Source organism: Musca autumnalis, unplaced genomic scaffold (assembly GCF_047663935.1).
Source record: "Musca autumnalis isolate F117 unplaced genomic scaffold, ASM4766393v1 scaffold_1, whole genome shotgun sequence".
Lineage (NCBI taxonomy): Eukaryota > Metazoa > Arthropoda > Insecta > Diptera > Muscidae > Musca > Musca autumnalis.
This window is the reverse complement of record NW_027411644.1, coordinates 237,112,283-237,132,699: the sequence shown is the minus strand read 5'-3', so window position 1 is coordinate 237,132,699 and position 20,417 is coordinate 237,112,283. Positions and strand designations below refer to the sequence as shown.

Below are 20,417 nucleotides of genomic sequence, written 5' to 3'. Positions count from 1 at the left end.
AAATCGACTCCAAATTGTCTGAAACGAATTTCGTCTAACCATACTTGGGGTCTAAAACCATTATTTAGATGAGGTACATCTTTGGTCGCATTTTGTTTATATTCCCTTTATCCTAAAGGCTGAGGGTTTAAAAGAGGTGGCAAAGCAACCCCATGCTGCAATATTTGTATAAAAATCCAATTGGACAACTGAACTGAAAATTTCTCTGTCACGATAGAGACAATTTCTAGTATGGGAGGAAATTGTAGTTCTCTACACAAAAATTTCGAGGCCATCGGACTATTATTGCGACCAACAGAGCAGCTACAAAATCGAAAAAAATTATGTTTTTGGTCCATTTCACCTGCTAAAAATTTCACGATCATCACCAATTAAAATAGCGATCTATTCTGATGTGAAACCAACCTTCATACCAAATTTCGTGACGATCGGTCCATAATTGCGACCTGGAGTTTGATTACAATTTATAATGGACAGACGGACACACATCTCAAAATCGCTTTATCTCGCCGAGATATGAAGATTGGTATACCACATTGGGGGTCTCCGACGAATATTTCGCGGTGTTACATGAATTTTTACCAAAACAAACTTATAATACCCTTTCCACATAGTGGTGTAGGGTATAAATATGAAGTGTCCTAAAAATAGAACATATGTTTTCAGCTTATTTTTCAACTTCTTGTGGACATAGAATAACTAGTTATTCTAGTAGTTATAGAATAACTAGTTATTCAGCGTTATTAGTTTTAACCGATACTGTAATTTATTAAAACAGTTCTTAGTATTCAGTCTTCGATGGGAATACAAAACTTTCCGGAAGAGAAATGTTGAAATATGTCCACGTTTTCATATAGCCCCCATAGCGGGGCACCTCCCGATTTTAGGTATTTTTAAGGTTTCAGCGTCATTATCAAACCGAAATAAGTGAAATTTCGTATTTCGTCTACGTTTGGGGTATAAAACATTTCAGAAAAGAATTGTTGGAATAGGCCCCATAGAAGAATACCTCCCGATTTCGGTATTTTTAAAGTTTTAGCATCATTATCAAACCGAAATGGATGAATTATTGTATGTAGTCTTCGTTGAGGGTATACAAGATTCCACCAAAAATGTGCCATTATAGGTATACGTTTTCATATAGCCCCTATAGAATGGCACCACCGATTTTCGGTATTTGAAAGTTTTAACCACATTATTCAAAAGAAACCAGTAAGGAAAGGATCAAAGTCGGGCGGGGCCGACTATATGATACCCTACACCACTGTGAATATGTAAAATATAAATCGGAGCTATATCCAGATCTAAACCGATTTTGATATAATTTGGCATATTTATTTCCAGACCGAATTCAGTCACACATTCCAAATATCATTGAAATCCGACTTATATAGCGTGTTTGGAGCAGCAAATACGCGAAATCGGCCGAAAATATATATGGGTGCTATATCCAAATCTGTACCGATTTCGATATAATTTGGCACATTTATTTCTAGACTGAATTCAGTCACACATTCCAAATTTCATCGAAATCGGAAATATATAGCGTGTTTGGTACAGAAAATACGTGAAATCGGCCGAAAATATATATGGGAGCTATATCCAAATCTGAACCGATTTCTATTTCAGATTTGGCACACTTATTTCTATACCAAATTCAGTCAAACATTCCAAATTTCATTAAAATCGGACGTATATAGCGTGATTGGTACATCGCATACGTGAAATCGGGCGAACATATATATGGGAGCTATATCCAAATCTGAACCGATTTCGATATAATTTGGCACATTTATTTTTAGACCAAATTCAGTCACACATTCCAAATTTCATCGAAATCGGACATATATAGCGTGTGTGTTACAGAAAATACGTGAAATCGGCCGAAAATATATATGGAGGCTATACCCAAACTTGGACCGATATAGCCCATCTTCGAACTTGATCTTCCGACGGCTAAAAAAATGGTATTCCCCAATTTTCAGCCGAATCGGTCAACAAATGCGACCTGTATGTTGCGAACGGACGGACGGACATGCATAAATCGACTCAGAAAGTGATTCTATGTATATCCCTAGAAGGAACTTTGGGTCTATCTCGCTTCCTTTTGTATATTACATACAAATGCACTAACACATAATACCCCTTACCACATAGTGGTGTAGAGTATAATGACTGAAATTTTGTATTTAGTCATCGCTAGGGGCACAAAACATTATAACAGGTATTGCACTCATATAAGGGTACCATCAAATTTAAACTTTTTCGAATATTTTAGTCACATTTTTCTACCGAATTAGTTGTTAATTGGAATTATGGGTTCCTAGCAGATAGAAAACTTACTAGCAAAAAACTATCCATATATATCCAGGTCTTAGTATCGGTATTGCACAATTTTATGTAGTTCGAGGGTTTTTTTTGTCAAATTTTCGAACGGAGATTGCTCTAATTTGGTATTGTGTGTTGTATTTAAAGAACAACGATGACGCCTCATGTGAGTTATCTTAAAGCGATTTGCTACATTTTCGTTCTGAAGTGGATGTAACATGGTATTTTGGACTCGCAATGGGTAGAAAACCTCCACGGAGAAAATGATCAATATAAAGTGATTTGCGTCAGTTAAGATATTCTACACCTCCAAGAAATAAGCCTTAACGTGGAAAAAGAGCTTAGTACATTAATTAACGAAAAGAAATTAATTACTCTTAGTTATAAAAGTTGGGGCCGATCGAATTTAATGCAGATCATACTTGCTAATTAGTAGAAAATGTTTGATTTAAAATTAATATATTTTGTGGATGTGAGCAGTTAAAGAGTTGTATTGGGAAAGCAGCACATATTGGGTTGGTTTCTTTTCTTTATGCCACTAACTGAGGGTATATCTCTGTCCGAAATGCCGACTGAAACTTTTTTATTGTTTTCAATTTATTATGGAGGGTATATTAAGTTAGTTTTTTCGTCTGTAACGCACTAAAATATACATTTGCGATAAAGTATGTATATTCTTGATCAGGATAAAATTTTGAGTCGTCTGTTGTAATCACCCCAGCGTCCACAATAATTAACCTAGAGCGTTATGTTTTTGCACCCGAGTGTATTTTTTTCATATGCAGGTCAAGTTCGAAAATGGTCTATATCGACCCACTTTTTGGTATAGCCCTCTCCCAATAGAGTACCTCCCGATTTTCGGTATTTTAATGACTAGACATCGGATTTTTGCATGTTTTTTATTTCTCATCCGATTGGACTCAAATTTTGGATCTAGGCGTTTTGACGGTCAATTTCTCGATATTTGGGGTCATATCAAAAATATGCGCAAAATATGCAAAAAAATAAGCAAAAATGCAAAAAAAATATGCAAAAAATATGCAAAATATGCAAAAAATATGCAAAATATGCAAAAAATATGCAAAATATGCAAAAAATATGCAGAATATGCAAAATATGCAAAACAGTTTTTGGCCGAAAATCGTCATAAAAGTCGTAAAATTTACAATTAAAGATGGACAAAATCATCAAAAAAACTTTAAAGTGTCCTAAATAAAGACTGTTGCCCATTTAACGTCGATTTTTTAGCAGATTATTATGTTATTGATACCTCTTACGACGGTGTGGTGTAGGGTATATGGTATTGTAATAGTATTTTTTATTGTTAAACTACACAAAAATATAAAATTTGATAAAATATCAATCATTTTATGTAAATTCAATATTTTCTTTGTCTCAATTTGTAGCTTTAGGCTGGATTTAACTCAAAGGGAAGAAATCGATGTCGGATTTTTTTAGGCGGGGTGCCGCCTAAACTGAAGAAATCTGAAGAACCATCTGTCCCGAAAATAACCAAGCGCAGCTTCAACGAAAACTCCTAACCATGAAATTGTCATTGCTGCTGGATCCCTGTAAAGTGTCCTATAGGAACGTTAGTCGTATCATTTTATCTACAGTATAAGCTTTCGGAGAGGACCCCAACAAATATATGATCTTTAGAAGCTTTATCCGTTTATTCCGGAGAATAAACAGTGAAAAATACTAGCAACAACTTCAAGGAAGATACCCCAAAACAAGGCTATTTGCGTGCACTGGCATGGAAAACTATTACCAGGTATTCCCAAAACAGTGAAGAAAGAACGGGTTGCTGTTCTGGTATCATCTGGTATGGAGGTAAAGAACAACTCCTGGGCGTTCCTGAAACTGACAGTAGCTCAGGGGAGAAACAAGACTTAGCAGTGTACGAATGCCTAAAATAATGGGGTCTTACCAGCTTGAGCTGATGTTAGGTCGAGAGCTTCTGTAACTGCGTACACATTTATAAGAAGTATTGTTGAGAGGTATTTGTCTGCAAGTTTGGCAGCACATCCGGACATCAACCAAACATATTCACGCGATTTCTATAAGAATAGTCTGCGAATGACAAATCCAAGTTCGATGTAGGCGAGAATGTTTTAAAACTACTTCCCAGCTGACTTCCCAAGAACAAGAGGTCGTAAAAGCACTTTGTATTTTCATCTTTCGAGCCTGGTTTAAAGCGCCCAGAACGTTTTTTATTTTGTTTATTTAGTTTGTATTAAACGAAAACAATTTAGTGTATAAATGAGAGTGTGGGTTATTGATTTTACAAAACGTATAATGAAAAAGATAATGTTTATATAGATATAATATAGGATGGATTTGGGTAAACATAATCAATAGGTTGAAAAGGATTAGAGACAATAGATTGAGTTTAATACAACAAATAGTGAAAACGAAATTCAGAAATATTTTTTAGGACCGCATTGAAGATTTATTGAAATACGAAACAAATATTAGATAAAGGAAATAACAAAATAATAAATCATCTGTGGTATCTTAGTCCTGAACTTGTTGGCCTGATCTGATAGTTCAAACCACCGTAAAGAGCCAAATGCGACAAAGATCTTAATAAAGCAAGCAGAAGAAGATGGAAAAAACGAAACTAATAGTACGGTTACGGGAATTGACATTTGAAATCCAAACCCACTGGGTTAATCCGGCTAAGTGTAACCGGGGTATAACAAAAGAACAACTGCCGAAATTTCAGAAAAAGTCTACCAGGCGTAATTACAGGGTATACACTGTGTGTAATTTTTTGAGTCATGTTTTATTAACCATATTCTGACTCCACAGTGTGATAGAACATCAAAAAACAGAAGACACGTGTCTCGCCGCTTTTCCCTATCGCATCAACTTTCGCGGTTATAGGCCTCCAAAGTTTGAGGCTTTAATGTAAAAAGGGGTCATGTAGTCAGGAGTATATCTTCCAAACCGTTAGGAAATTCGAATTTATCTCAGAAGCAAAGTTGTAGCTCTTGTCTTGCTCCATCAAACTTCATCTGCAAAGTCAAAACCGCCAAGGTCAAATTTCTTTTAAATTTTTTTCTCGGGTTTTGGTCTACAGCTATCAATCCGATCAAATTTGAAGCAAAGAAGCAACTACAAAAATGTACCTCAGATCTCAATAAATATCTTTCTAGAACATACGAACTATGTATAGGCGATTCTTAAAGGTCAAAATAGCAAAGCAATTGGGATTTTTATGCTGTTTTCTCTGGTTCTGGTCCGCAGATACTAAAACGTTCAATATTCAACAAAACAACCAACTACAATAATGTAGCAAAGGCATAAATAAACAATTTTCTGGAACATGCGAAATGTCTATGAACGGTTCTTTATGGTAAAAATAGCAAAACACTTTTGAGAATATTCAATTTTTATACTTTTTCTCCGACTCTGGTCCAAAGATACCCAACCGCCCACAAATTAAGGATACAGTCAACTACAAAAATGTACCTTAGCTTTCAATAAACAAGTTTCTAGAACATATGAATATTCTACGAACGATTCTTCAAGCTCAAAATTCGATTATTTTGGAACATTCTTTCCTGTTCAGGTCCGTAAATAACAAACCTTTCAAGTTTCCTTGAGTTTTTAACAGTTTGTTATTTCCAAACCTGAGCAGGGGGAATGTTAAAAATAATTTAATTGTTCGTGAACTTCAGCCCTGAGAATCATTTCTAGAATCTTAATATGTTCTAGAAAGTTGTTTACTGAATTCTTAGGTACATTTTTGTAGTTGGCGGTATCCTTAATTTTTCGGCGATTTGGTATCTGTGGACCAGAATCGGAGAAAAAAGTGTAAAATTGAATATTTTCAAAAGTGTTTTGCTTTTTTTACCATAATGAACCGTTCATAGACATTTCGCATGTTCCAGAAAATTTTTTATTGATGCCTTTGCTACATTATTGTACTTGGTTGTTTTCTTGAATATTGAACGGTTTAGTATCTGTGGACCAAAACCAGAGAAACAGGATAAAAATCCCATTTGCTTTGCTATTTTTACCTTTAAGAATCGTCTATACCTAGTTCGTATGTTCTAGAAAGATGTTTATTAAGATCTGAGGTATATTTTTGTAGTTGCTTGTTTCCTTCAAATTTGATCGGTTGGACAGCTGTAGACCAAACCCGAGAAAAAATTTAAAAGAAATTTGACCTTGGCGATTTTGACCTTACAGATGAAGTTTGAGGGATTATATGTGTTCACAATTCTTGTTCTTTAAGACAAGAGCTACAATTTTGCCTCTGAGATAAATTCAATTTTCCTAACGGTTTGGAAGATATAGCCCTGACTAAATGACCCTTTTTACATCAAAGCCTCAAACCTTTGGAGGCCTATAACCGCGAAAGTTGATGAGATAGGAAAAAACGGTGAGACACGTGTCCTCTCTTTTTTGGTCTTCAATCACGCTGCGGTGTCAGAATATGGTTAATAATTTTCGTGTTGCACAGTGATACTTACTTCTTGTTTAAGAGATTAAGCATTAACTCCGAATTTCTTGAAAAAGATCATGTAACTTGACCGCAGAACATCAATTACCAGGAAGGGTAAAAGGTGTTAAAAAATTGATAATTCCCATCTCCGGGATGAAATCATGATATTGGTAGTGATCAGTAAAATTTTGCAACACTGTCGGTTCGTTTTGAAAAACATTACTCTCTGTAATAGAGGGTAATAAATGAAGTTGAGCCAATGGGGGAATACTCCACTAAAGCAATCAGGTGTTAAAAAATTTGAAAGATGTGAACGACATAGCAGAGCAAGGAGTCGAGTTCATCACCAAGTAGTCATCTTTACCCAGATGTCTCCAAAATCACATTAAGTCAGTCCCTTAAATAAATTTAAATATGAACAAAATGTAAAAGACATTTGATTTCATTCCCAAAAATTGATTGAATTGAGGAATAAAAAATAATTTAAAGAATTAAGTTACAATGTTTTATTTATAAAAGCACTTTAAACTAGAACATAATTTTTAAAGATGGATTCTCTCAAATAAAACGCTGGTGGCCGTTTAATATTGCCACAATTTTTAATTCAAATTCAAGCGTTTTATTTGAGAGATTTAATCATTAAAAATTATTTGCTAGTTTTAAGTGCATTTGTAAATAAAACACTGTAACTTATTTTTTAACTATTTTTTTATTTTTAACTTTTCAACATTTAATTTTTTTGACCACTGGGAACCTCATAACAAATTATATATACATTTTTAGTGAGGAAGTTTCTGTGCCATTGGGAACCCCAAATGCCAAGTTATAGCCAATTCGGCCTAAAAATTTAAACAGAATCGGGTGGTACCGCTATATGGGGCTCTAAGAAAAAATGGACCCATATTGATTTTGGTTTCATATTCATGTATTGTCATCCAAGTCTGAAAAGTGTGCAAAGTTTTAGTTCGATTGGTCAACTTCAACTATGTGGAAAATAAGTTACTAGATTTGAACTAAACAGACACAAAAGCAAGTTAAATTAAACACTGTAAAAAGGATTTTTTCACAATAGACTCCATTTTCACCCTAAGGCGTTTTCGGGACATTGGCTTTATTATCTTGAATTCAGTACTACTTACGTATTTTGTTGTTCAGCAAGAAATATTAAGAATAGTATGGCATTTAATTTAATGCATAACACGGGCAAATAGTTTTAACAGTTTCATAGATATGGGCAGCTGAAGTCGTCAAATAGCCAGAAAATCGAGATTTTCATAACTACGAGGACCCAGTGGCATGTGTTAACATATTCCAATTGTGCTCAAACTTTAACAATCTTAAAATCTAACGAAACTAAACACTTTTGGGGAGTGCCGCATAAAAAAATCCGACATCAATGTTTTCCTTTGAGTTAAAACCAGACTAATGCAACAAATTAAGACAAAGAAAATATTGAATTTTAAATAAAATATTTGACAAATTAACAAATTTTATATTTTTTAATAGGTTAATAATAAAAAAAATGGTATTACAATATACATATAACCATATTTTTATATCCACACTGTGGTAAGGGGTCTCAATAGCATAATAATCTGCTAAAAAAGCGACGTTAAACTTCCAACAATTTTAATTTAGGACACTTTGATGATTTTTACCAACTTTAATTGTCAATTTTACGACTTTTATGACGATTTTCGGCCAAAAACTGTTTGCATATTTTGCATATTTTTTGCATATTTTGCATATTTTGCATATTTTTTGCATATTTTGCATATTTTTGCATATTTTGTGCATATGCAAAATATGCAAATATGCAAAATAAATACAAAATATGACCCTGCCATTGAATTTAGATTTCTTTGAAACGAATTTTGGTCCAATCAGAATCTTCGTATCTTTATTATTAAAAAATATGCAAATATGCAAAATCCGATGTCTATTAATGACTATAGCTACGTTTTTTGACCGAACTACTTGTAATTTAACATTTAAGATTAACAGCGGTCCATCACAAAATTGTGAGCATAGGTACACGTTTTGGTATAGGCCCCCATATAACGGTACCTCCCGATTTTCGGTATTTTGAGGATTTTAGCTAGAATTTTTGACCGAACTATGTACCTGTTAGTTGAGGTTCCTAGTAGTCACAAAACGTCTCCACCACAAATTGTCAACATAGGTCCATATTTTGGTATAGTCCCCTTATAACGGTACCTCCCGATTTTCGGTATTTTGAGCAATTTAGCTAGAATTTTTGACCGAACTACCTGTTATTTGACAGTTGAGGTTCCTAGTGGTCACAAAACGTCTCCACCAAAACCTATGTTAACATAGATCCATGTTTTGGTATAGGCCCCCATATAACGGTACCTCCCGATTTTCGATATTTTGAGGATTTTAGCAACAATTTTTACCCGAACTAGTTGTTATTTGCCACTTAAGGTCACAACACTTCTCCACTAAAAATTGTGAATATATGTCCATGTTTGTATAGTCCCCGATATAAGAGTACCTTCCGATTTTCGAAATTTTGTGGATTTTAGCTACAATTTTAAACCGAACTATCGGTAATTTGTCAGTTTAATTTCCCAGTGGTCACAAAACATCTGCACTAAAAATTGTCAACATAGGTCCATGTTTTGGTATAGCCCCCATATAACGGCATCTCCCGATTTTCGGTATTTTGACAATTTTAGCCAAATTTTTGACCGAACTACCGGTTATTTCACGTTTAGGGTACCAGTGGTCACAAACTTCTCCAGCAAATAATGTCAACATAGATCCACGTTTTGGTATAGCCCCCTTATAACGGTTCTTCTCGAGTTTCGGTATTTTGAGGATTTTAGCACCAATTTTTTAACCGAACTATTTTGTAATTCGGCATTTGAGGTTCCTAGTGGTCACAACACTTCTCCACTAAAAATTTCAATATAGATCCATGTTTCGGTATAGACCCAGATATAACTGTACCTCCAGTGTACAGTATGTTCAGTATTTTGAAGATTTTAGCTACAATTTTTGACCGAACTACTTGTTATTTGACAGTTCAGGTTCCTAGTGGTCACAAAACGTCTCCACCAAAAGTTGTCGACATAGGTCCATGTTTTGGTATAGCCCCCATGTAACGGTCCTCCCGATTTTCGGTATTTTGAGGATTACAGCTGTACTTTTTAACCGAATTAGCTGTTGTTTGCCGCTTGAAGTTCTTAGCGGTCAAAGCACTTCTTCAATAAAAATTTTCAATATAGTTCCATGTTTTTGGTATAGCCCCCGATATAACAGTACCTTCCAATTTGCGGAATTTTGTGGATTTTAGCTACAATTTTAAACCGAACTATCAGTAATTTTACAGTTTAGTTTCCTAATGGTCACAAAACATCTCCACTAAAAATTATTAATATAGGTCCACGATTTGGTATAGCCCCAATATAACGGTATCTCCCGATTTTCGGTATTTTGACGATCTTAGCCACATCTTTGACCGAACTATCGGTAATTTGACGTTTAGGGTAGCAGTGGTCACAAAGCTTCTCCACAAAATATTATCAACATATGTCCACGTTTTGGTATAGCCCCCTTATAACGGTACCTCCCGATTTTTGGTATTTTGAGGATTTAAGCTACAATTTTTGACCGAACTACCTGTAATTTGAGAGTTGAGGTTCCCACTGGTCAAAAAACGTCTCTACCAAAAATTGTCAATACGGGTACAAGTTTATATAGCCTCCATACTACGGTACCTCCCGAATTTCGGTATTTTGAGGATTTTAGCTACAGGATTGGACCGAACTACCTGTTATTTCCCATTTAAGGTTCCTTGCTGTCACAACAGCTCTCCACCGAGATTTGTCCATATACATAGGTCCATATTTTTGATATAATCCTATATAACTGTTTTTCCTGTTTTAGGTATTTTGAGAATTTTAGGGGCATTTTCATCTGTAATTTGCGTTTAAGGTTCCCAGTGGTCACAAAACTTATCCATCACAAATTGTCAACATACATAGGTCCATGTAACTCCCCATATCAAGTAACTCCCCGATGTTAGGTATTTTGAGGAGTTTAGCTATATATTATTCCATTTTAGTTCAGAATATTCCATGGTGCAGGGTATAACCCATAACACTTTTTACTTGTTTTTTTTATTTTCATTTTGGTTGGCTTATTGAATGAAGCCCTAGGTCACATTTAATTTATTATTTTTCACTTTAATTATGGATTAATTTTTTATTTACATTTTTTAATCTCCAAAACTTGATATGAGAAATTTGGTGTTGCAATAACTTTTAAATTTTACAAAAAAAAAAAAACAACAGTCATGTAAATGATCTTGCTTGCACTCCCTTTGCCTCTCTCACAACCAAGCACACAATAGCATGGGGTAGGTCTTGTAAGGCTATTTAATTTGTAATCGCAATCGTTTAAACTTGGTAAGATGCACGCACAAAATGTTATAGGCAAATGTACGGAGATTTTTCAATGCCGTAAAGGGGCCAACTACGACGACACGCAAAATATTTATTAAAAAAATCACAAAAACGTGGATATTTTGTGTCAACAGGTAGAAGTGGAATATTTTTGTTTTTTATTTATAGTATTTTCTTGACATTTTTTTTAAATTGCCACCAAAATAAATATCCCCACTTGATAAATTTTCCGTTATGTTTTTTTATCCGTAACCGTAATTTTACTTTCCACGCATCCGAAAAAAGGTCCTCATTCGAGCACAGTTGAAATTTATCTGGCCAATGATACGAATTTTCCGCTTAAAATACACTTTTTCTGTTGATTTTCACTTAATTTTCGTTTTGTTTTTCCAAAAACAAAAAACAAAATTGTAATTGTTTTGCTAATTCCATTGTGTTTTCCTTTAGCTTTTTTGGGCACTATGTGTGTGCAAAGATGAGTGTGTGTGTGTGCGTTAGAACGCGCCTGTTTTTTGTTCCTCTTTTGTTTTTATATGTTTACTTTTATTTTCAATTTTCCCGCTCTACCGGTCACGTTTATTTTTCCACTTTTCCCATTTTCCATCAATGGATTGACTTTTTTACGCGACTTCCCAAATTTCAATGAAAATGCAGTTTGTGTCGTGCTTCTCGAGTTGTTTGTTGTTGGCGTTGAAATGAAAACTGAAAGGGGTGAACATAATTTTCAACTGGCTATGAACTGGTATTGTTGGTGGGAAAATGTGTGTAAAAGCTTATATCTTTAAATTGTAAATAAAGTTCTTATGAACGCTTTTTTACAGAATGTTAATGTTACAGTAAAAGCTTTACATTTTTTGAAATCATCTAAAGCACAGTACACACATAAGTTCTAAATTTTCTCACCAGAGGTCACAAATAATGACAAAAATTCGTTCAGTACATAGTTGCAGACACAAAATTTTTCACAAAAAAAAAAAAACACAAGTGTTGTGGATGGTCACCTTAAAAATGCCAATGCTTGAAGCCAAGATGAGACAGATATATTTTCGTTTATTAATTATACCCTACACCACTATGTGGGGAGGGTATTATAAGTTGGTTTTGGCCAAAAAGTTTGTAACGCATCGAAATAATGGTCGTAGACCCATACTTATATATACCAAAATGAATGTCTCGACGAGCTGAGTCGATCTGGCTATGTGTGTCCGTCCGTCAGTCCGTCCGTCTGTCCGTCTGTCCATCTAAACCTTGTAATCACGCTACAGGTCGCAATTTTGATCGGATCGTCACGAAATTTTGGATGTTGATGGGGGTCCCGGAGGGGAAGAAGCCTATTGATTTTTGTGATGGTCGGATAATATTTAGGGGTCGGAATGGGCAAAAAACTTATGTGGATAAAAAGACAACGTTTTTTTCCAAAGCGAATATCTCAGCTTCAATATGGGGTATACCAAAAGCAGAACCTGGCCATGAAAGTAGAAAATATCGCCTTTCTAATGATGTAAAGCAGGTTCTCGTAGGTGATCAAGCAACGAATATATCGCAATAGTCGCTAATAGAACCCAACTTTTTATTTTTGCGATTTTAATAATAATGACGAATATCACAGCTTCGGTTGGGGATCTTCCAAAAACAAAGTCTGACTATGAAAGTAGAAAATCCCATCTTTACAGTGATGCAAAGTAGGTTGGCGTAGGTGGCCACATAACGGAGATATCACAATAGTCGGCAATACATTCCATTTTTCCACTTTTTTGGAAATCACGCTACAGGTCTCAATTTTGATCGGATCGTCACGAAATTTTGAGGGTTAATGGGGGTCACACAGATGAAGTAGCCTATTGATTTTGGTGATGGTCGGATAATATTTAGGGGTCGTAATGGACAAAAAACTTATTTGGAGAAAAAGACAACGTTTTTTTCCAAAGCGAATATCTCAGCTTCAATATGGGGTATACCAAAAGCAGAACCTGGCCATGAAAGTAGAAAATATCGCCTTTCTAATGATGTAAAGCAGGTTCTCGTAGGTGATCAAGCAACGAATATATCGCAATAGTCGCTAATAGAACCCAACTTTTTATTTTTGCGATTTTAATAATAATGACGAATATCACAGCTTCGGTTGGGGATCTTCCAAAAACAAAGTCTGACTATGAAAGTAGAAAATCCCATCTTTACAGTGATGCAAAGTAGGTTGGCGTAGGTGGCCACATAACGGAGATATCACAATAGTCGGCAATACATCCCATTTTTTAATTTTTTTGTAATCACGCTACAGGTCGCAATTTTAATCGGATCGTCACGAAATTTTGGGGGCTAATGGGGATCCTACAGCGAAAGAAGTCTATTGATTTTGGTGATGGTCGACTAATATTCAGAGGTCGGAATGGGCAAAAAACGTATCTGGAGAAAAAGTCAACGTTTTATTTCAAAGCGAATATCTCTGCTTCTATAAGGGGTATATCAAAAGCAAAAAAACCTGCTGATGAAAGTAGAAAATATCACCTTTGTCAAACAACGAAGATATCGCAAAAGCCGCTAATAGAACACAACTTTTCATTTTTTGCGATTTTAATAATAATGACGAATATCACAGCTTTGGTTCCGGACCTTCTGACAATGAAAGTAAAAAATCCCATCATTACAATGATGTAAAGCAGGTTGGCGTAGGTATCAAAATAACGGAGATATCGCAATAGTCGGTTATACATCCCATTTTTCCACTTTTTTGGAAATCACGCTACAGGTCGCAATTTTAATTGGATCGTCACGAAATTTTGGGTGTTATTGGGGGTCCCACAGAGGAAAAAACCTTTTGATTTTTGATAATGGTTGGATATTATTCAGGGGTCGGAATGTGACAAACAAAAATATAGTCGGTAATGCATCCCTTTTTCCATTTTTGTGCAATCACACTACGAAATTTTGATCGGATCCTCACGAAATTTTGGGGGTTGATAGGGGTCTAACTCAGAACGAAGCCTATTGATGGTTGGCATACATCCCACTTTTCCATGTTTTTATTTGGGTTGTATTGTCGATGCACTTAAATGCGTTTCAAAAAAATTGACCTGTGTTAATGTAGACATTCAGAGCAAAGGCGCTAAGCTATTCCAATTTTAATATTTTGAATTTTATTATCAAAAGCTTATGAACAGGGGTAGTGGTGTAGGGTATCACATAGTCGGCCCCGACCCGACTATAGCCTTGGCTCACTTGTTTAAGTACTAAATATCTTCATTTTGTTTTATTGTTGTATTTTAATTGGATCCTAACTCTATAGATAGGCCCATCTGACACATATTTCGGTTCTTTTTGTTATAGAGCCAAAAACAAGTAAGATCTCATTTGCTTCATTTTGTGTTTTGCTTAATTTACTATTCTAATTTACTTATGTACTCTTTTGAGAATAAACACACACGACGCTCTGCGCTAAATCCCGTTACCAAAAACAGTAACAATTTAATAAAGACAGCCTTTGTCGTCAAACATTTAATGAAAGACAATTTTTGTTGTCATTTGGGAGTCAGCCGGGAACAAGGAAGTATATTCATACACATTTACAAAAAGGGACAACAAGTAACAAATCTAACCGATATTTTTTTTTTATAATCTTCACCATAAAATATTCACAACTAAAGTTTTATTTCTTATGACCACGTATACCCAAATGCCTAAAAAATCTATCTAATATGCCTTCAATCGGGTAGCTCTTCTATATCAGGCCTATAACAAAGCGTGGTCCTATGTTTAGTCCTATAGGGCCTATACCAAAACAAGGACTTATGTTGACAATTTCTGGTGATGAAGTTATGTGACCACTGGAAACCAAATTACTGGTACTTCGGTCAACAGATGTAGCTAAACTCCGCAAAACACCTAAAATCGGGTGGTACGGGCATATAGAATCTATAACAAAACGTGGACAATTTTTGTTAGAGGAGTTTTGTGGCCACTGGGAACTTCAAATGTCAAATTACAGATACCGTTGTATGGGGACTATACCAAAACATGGCCCTTTGATGAGAATTTTTAGTGGAGAAATTTTGTGACCGCTGGGAACCTCAAATGTAAAATTCGGTTAAAAATTTTAGTTTAAATGCTTACAATACCGAAAATCGGGAGGTGCTGTTATATGGGGACCATATCCTCAAAATACCGAAAATCCGAATTTGTCCTCATATGTGTTGTGAGCACTAAGAACCTTTGAAACCAAAATACATATAGTAAAATTATAATATAATATAATTGTTCCACGAACATCCCAGAAGAGGATGAGATCTATCATATCACTGAGTGCACCCCGATTCATATTAGCGCAATGATATGGCAACTACGGTTAATCGCCGAGTCAGAACACGTCTTATAGAGAAGTTTGACTTGCTAAGATACTCTGTAAATGTCGCCCAACGTTACGCTGAAGGGTATTCTGGCCACTGTTGACGCCTAGCCTGGGAATCGGACCCGGGTATTCACCGTACAAGGCGCATTAGCTTACCATTGCACTACTGTGGCAAACTAATTACATATAGATCGGTTGAAAACACCTAAGACCGCTAGATACCGTGGGAGATATGGGGGTCAAAACGTTGACTTATGTAGACAATTTTGGTGGAGAAGTGTAGTGACTGCAGATAAGCTTAATTATCAAATTATGGGTAGTTTGTCCAAGAAATGTAACTAAGGCCTTCAAAATATCAAATAGCTGGAGGTATCGTCATATGGGGCTTATACCAAAACCATATTGAAAATTTTTAGTGAAAAAGTTTTGCTACCACAGGGAATCTCAAATTACAAATCTTCGCCTTTTCATCTCTTCTTCCACTTGTTTTCTAAATCGATTCCTTGGTCTACCAGTTCTGCGTGTACCACCATGTGGCCCGTATTTATACGCCTTTTTAGCAGGTTCATCATCCCTCATTCTTATGATATGGCCTAGCCAACACAATCGTTGTATCTCGATACGTTTATCCATCCTGTTGTCGTTGTATAGCAGATACAACTCGTGGTTCATACGACGTCGATATTCACTATCAACTCAGATTAGTCCGTAGATCTTTCGAAGAATTTTTTCTCAAACACACCAAGCACTGCCTTGTCCGCTTGCGCAAGTACCCTTGCTTCGGAGTCATACATCAGCACGGGTAGTATCAGTGTTTTCTAAAGTGTTATTTTTGTTTGGCGCCAAAGTAGCATCTGTTAGCCAATATAATTCTTCTTTTTATTTCACAACAGATGTTGTTTGGTGTGTTTACGGTGGTGCCGACGTAGACGAAGTCTTTCACTACCTCAAAATTATAGGAGGCAGCTTCAACAGTTGGTCCGAGCTCTATGGACGCATTGCGCGTCGACACCATCAACTTGGTTTTCTCGACGCTTACCGCCATACCCACTTTTGCTGATTCTCCTTCGAGCTTCACAAAGGTATCAGTTACTTCTTTTACTGATGGTCCTATGATATCTATATAGTCAGCATAAGCAAGTAACATATGACTATTGGCGTGGATTGTGCCATTTCTCTTAACGTTTGTCTCTTGTATTACCTTCTCCAGCAGTATGTTGAATAGATCACACGAAAAGCAGTCTTCTTGTCTGAAACCTGTTTTGGTATAAAACTGTTCGGAGAGGTTCTTTCCTATTTTAACTGAGGAGCGAATGTCAGTTAAAGTCATTTTACAAAGCCGTGTGAGCTTTGCAGGGATACCAAATTCAGTCATGGCTTGTAATACCTTTGCACATAGGGGGCTGTCGAAGGCTGCTTTATAATCGACTAAAAGGTGGTAGGTGTCGATCTGCATTTCTTGGGTCTTCTCTATGATTTGCCGCATGGTAAATATCTGGCGAATGGTGGACTTCCCAGGTGTAAAGCCGCATTAGTATGGTCCAATTATTTCGTTGACCATAGGCTTTAGTCCTTCGCACAATACCCCTGACACTATTTGGTAAGCAATAGGAAGAGGACTTATGCCTCTATAGTTAGAGCATACAGTCTTATCTCCTTCCTTGTGGACGTTACACAGGATGCTCAGGTTCCAATCGTCGGTTACGCGTTCTTCCTGCCAGATGGTGCTAACTAGCTGATGCATACACCTTATCAGCGTGTCGCCTCCGGTTTTGAACAGCTCCGCTGGTAGGCGATCGGCTCCAGCTGCCTTATTATCCTTCAGCCGGTTTATTACAGTCTTTACCTCATCTTGGCAATTGGGCCAGTTGAGTGGAATATGCTGTTGCTATCTGTTGTGTTTGCAGCTTACCGATGTCCAATTTCCAAGTTGTGTCAGTTCGTACCTTATTTGCTACGTTTAATCTGGTACGCACCTTTGCTGCAACAAGGTGGCCCGAGTCTATGGTGGCTCCTCAGAACGATCGAACACAAAAAAGGTGGAAAAAATCTACCATAGTACTTTTAATAACTGTCATTAAAATAAATAAATATATAAATAAACTTATATATCTCAAAAATGGTACAACCTAGGAAAAAATTACAAAAGACAATCTTGTAGAAAATTTTCACAGATATAAGATATTCTTCAGTGCCCTTTCGGTAAGTCTAGCCGTTTTTAAGCAAAATCGCGAAAACCTAACAATAAAACCTAAAATTGTAACATGAACTTCTATATCTCAATTGACAGCTACAACATTTTCTTTAGTTCCATTTCGATAGAAGTTGCGGATTCAAAGTAAAATGTGAACTTTTACCGCAATTTTTTTAAAAATCCCTCCAGCGATTTTTTCTTGTCTTTGGATTTTTCTCATCTATGAACATTGCTGTTTTCGATAAATTCGAAAAACGAACAAGAAAAGACAAATCATAATGCACCATCGTTGCTTTAGTATGTACACAACTAAGGACACGACCAACCCTCCCAGCTAGGAGAACTGGACCGACCGCTCATATTTAACATGAATTTTGTATAATTTTAATTTCAATAATTGCGACTCGTGGTTCATCCAGAGCTATTTATAAATGTTTAATGTGGTAGATAGCGAAGTAGCTATGTAATACAGAATAATTAGCACAGTAAGCCATTTCTGTTAGTCTTAAGAATATATTCCTAATAAATATGGCATTTGGCAAAAATTGAAAATTGAATAATGCACCATCGTAGACTAATGAAGATATAGGCGAAGGATTACTAAATTGTTGCGCTGTCAAATCACTCAAACCCGAAAAATCAAAATGTTCAAAAACGATTTTTTGATTTTTGGGGAAAATGACAATATTTTCATGGATATTTTTATCTCAGAATATAGTTCCCATCAAAATCTAACCCCATGTAGTCTGTTGCCAGAACAAAATATTTGTTAAAATGCACTTTTTGGCATTTTATATTGAGTTGCATGATCATCAAACTCAATTCGAACATACTCGGTGAGAACATTCCGTCGTCTATATTTTGTGTTTTCTAACCCTGCGTTTACACATGACAGGACAGTTGAGTTCATATATTGATTGTTTTCCGTTCACATATTTTGTTATTGTTCATGTTCTTTTGTTTTCAATACATTTCAATTATTATCTCACTTATTTTTACAAAAATGTCAAAAATTTGTTAGCCTGATTGTCTGTGAAAAAATGATGGACACCTGGGAGACAGCCGACAAATGTATGTTTGTGTTAGCAAATCAGAGTTGTATTTAAAGACAAATCGTCTGGTGTAAACGCCTAGTAAGGCACAATGACAATGCGAGCTCTCACATATCAATTCAAACCAGCGTCTTTTTGATCGGATGAAACGTGGAATTGATGGGTTACCCGCCGTACAGCCCTGACTTGGCACCCAAGACTTCTTTTTATTCCCGAACACAAAGAAAAAAAGGCGTGGTCAACGATTTTCGTCGCTGTTGAAAAACCATGTTTTGGAGATGTCTCTTTCGGAGTGGAGAATACTTCAGAAAATAATAAACTATAATAAAACTATTTATGATGATAGGGTGACGCAGGGGATGGAAGATACCAAGCAACGGTCCTGACCGCTTTTAACATGGCAAAGCCCAGGATTTATCTTGGTCCCTCTTTCATCTCAAGTGGACACTGACCTCCCCGTGGTGTCACCTGGGGAACTGCCTTTAACACCCGTTAAAGGTTGTGAGCTAACATGTGCCGCGCTTTCTCCCATAAGAACGTTAAAAACTTGGGTTTGGGCGTCGGGTTAGTAACCCTCCCCTAGAAAAAACAGCATACTATGAAAAAACGAAAGAAAAGAAAAACACCCCCTCTAAAGTTGACGAACCCCGCAAACGTTTTAAGGACCATAATCTGCGAATCTGCACCTGGAATGTTCGCACTCTTTATAGAGAAGGTGCAGTCTGATAGACTTTGCAGCAGCAAAAACATGGTAGTTAGCAGTACCAGATTTAATCATCTCGATATTCATAAGAGCACCTGGCTGTCTCCAGATCAGAAAACTAGAAATCAAATTGATCATGTTGTGATAAATGGAGGACATTCATCGAGCGTGTTGGATGTACGATCGTTCCGAGGCGTAAACATTGATTCGGACCACTACCTTGTTGCAGCAAAGGTACGCACCCGCTTAAACGTAGCAAACAAAGTACGAACAGACACAACACGAAAGTTAGACATCGGTAAGCTGCAATCACAACAGATAGCCACAGCATATTCCACTCAACTAGCCCAATTGCTTAATCAAAGCACTCCTCATCCCGATAACATATCAGCGCAATGGCAAAGCATTGCCCACTCCATACAAACAGACGCAAAATCCATACTTGGATACCAGAGACCTCCACCATGGAATCCATGTTATGATCAGGAGTGTCGTGCTGCCACCGAAGAGAAAAATTCGTCATATAGGGCTACTTTGCAATCCGTAGCAACGCGTAGCGCACGAGAGAGATACACGGAGAAAAGGAGAGAGGAGAAACGTCTTTTCCGCAGGAAAAAGAGAGAGATGGAAAAGAGGGAGTGTGAAAAAATCGAGATGTACAGGAGCCAGAATGAAGTCCGAAAATTCTACCAAAGAGTCAAGTATCAAACTGATGGCTTTGGTACAGGCACATCCTCCTGTAGAGACCAGCAAGGTAATTTGGTAACTGATACATATAGTGTACTCAGGATATGGAAAGAACATTTTTCAAAACTGTTGGTATCCAATAGCAGCGAAGATACCACAGTCCCAATCCCAGAAGATGGTATTGAATGTATACGGCCCAGCCAAGATGAGGTAAAGACAGCAATA

General features: G+C 36.4%; 1 protein-coding gene across 15 annotated transcripts in view; it reads right to left on the bottom strand.

The window, feature by feature from the left end:
- PK1-R (Pyrokinin 1 receptor) overlaps positions 1-20,417 on the bottom strand; it is a 159,300-nt gene that overhangs the window by 33,144 nt on the left and 105,739 nt on the right. For 3 of the 15 annotated variants that reach the window (XM_073960585.1, XM_073960593.1, XM_073960595.1), the window contains exon 1: positions 11,756-11,928. The exons of 4 other annotated variants lie outside the window; for them this stretch is intronic. The gene's annotated coding sequence lies outside the window, so the exon portion shown is untranslated. Of the gene's footprint in view, positions 1-10,580; positions 10,706-10,790; positions 11,945-20,417 lie in introns of those variants that run through there. 8 more of the 15 variants (XM_073960587.1, XM_073960594.1, XM_073960582.1 and 5 more) reach the window with 7 other exon arrangements.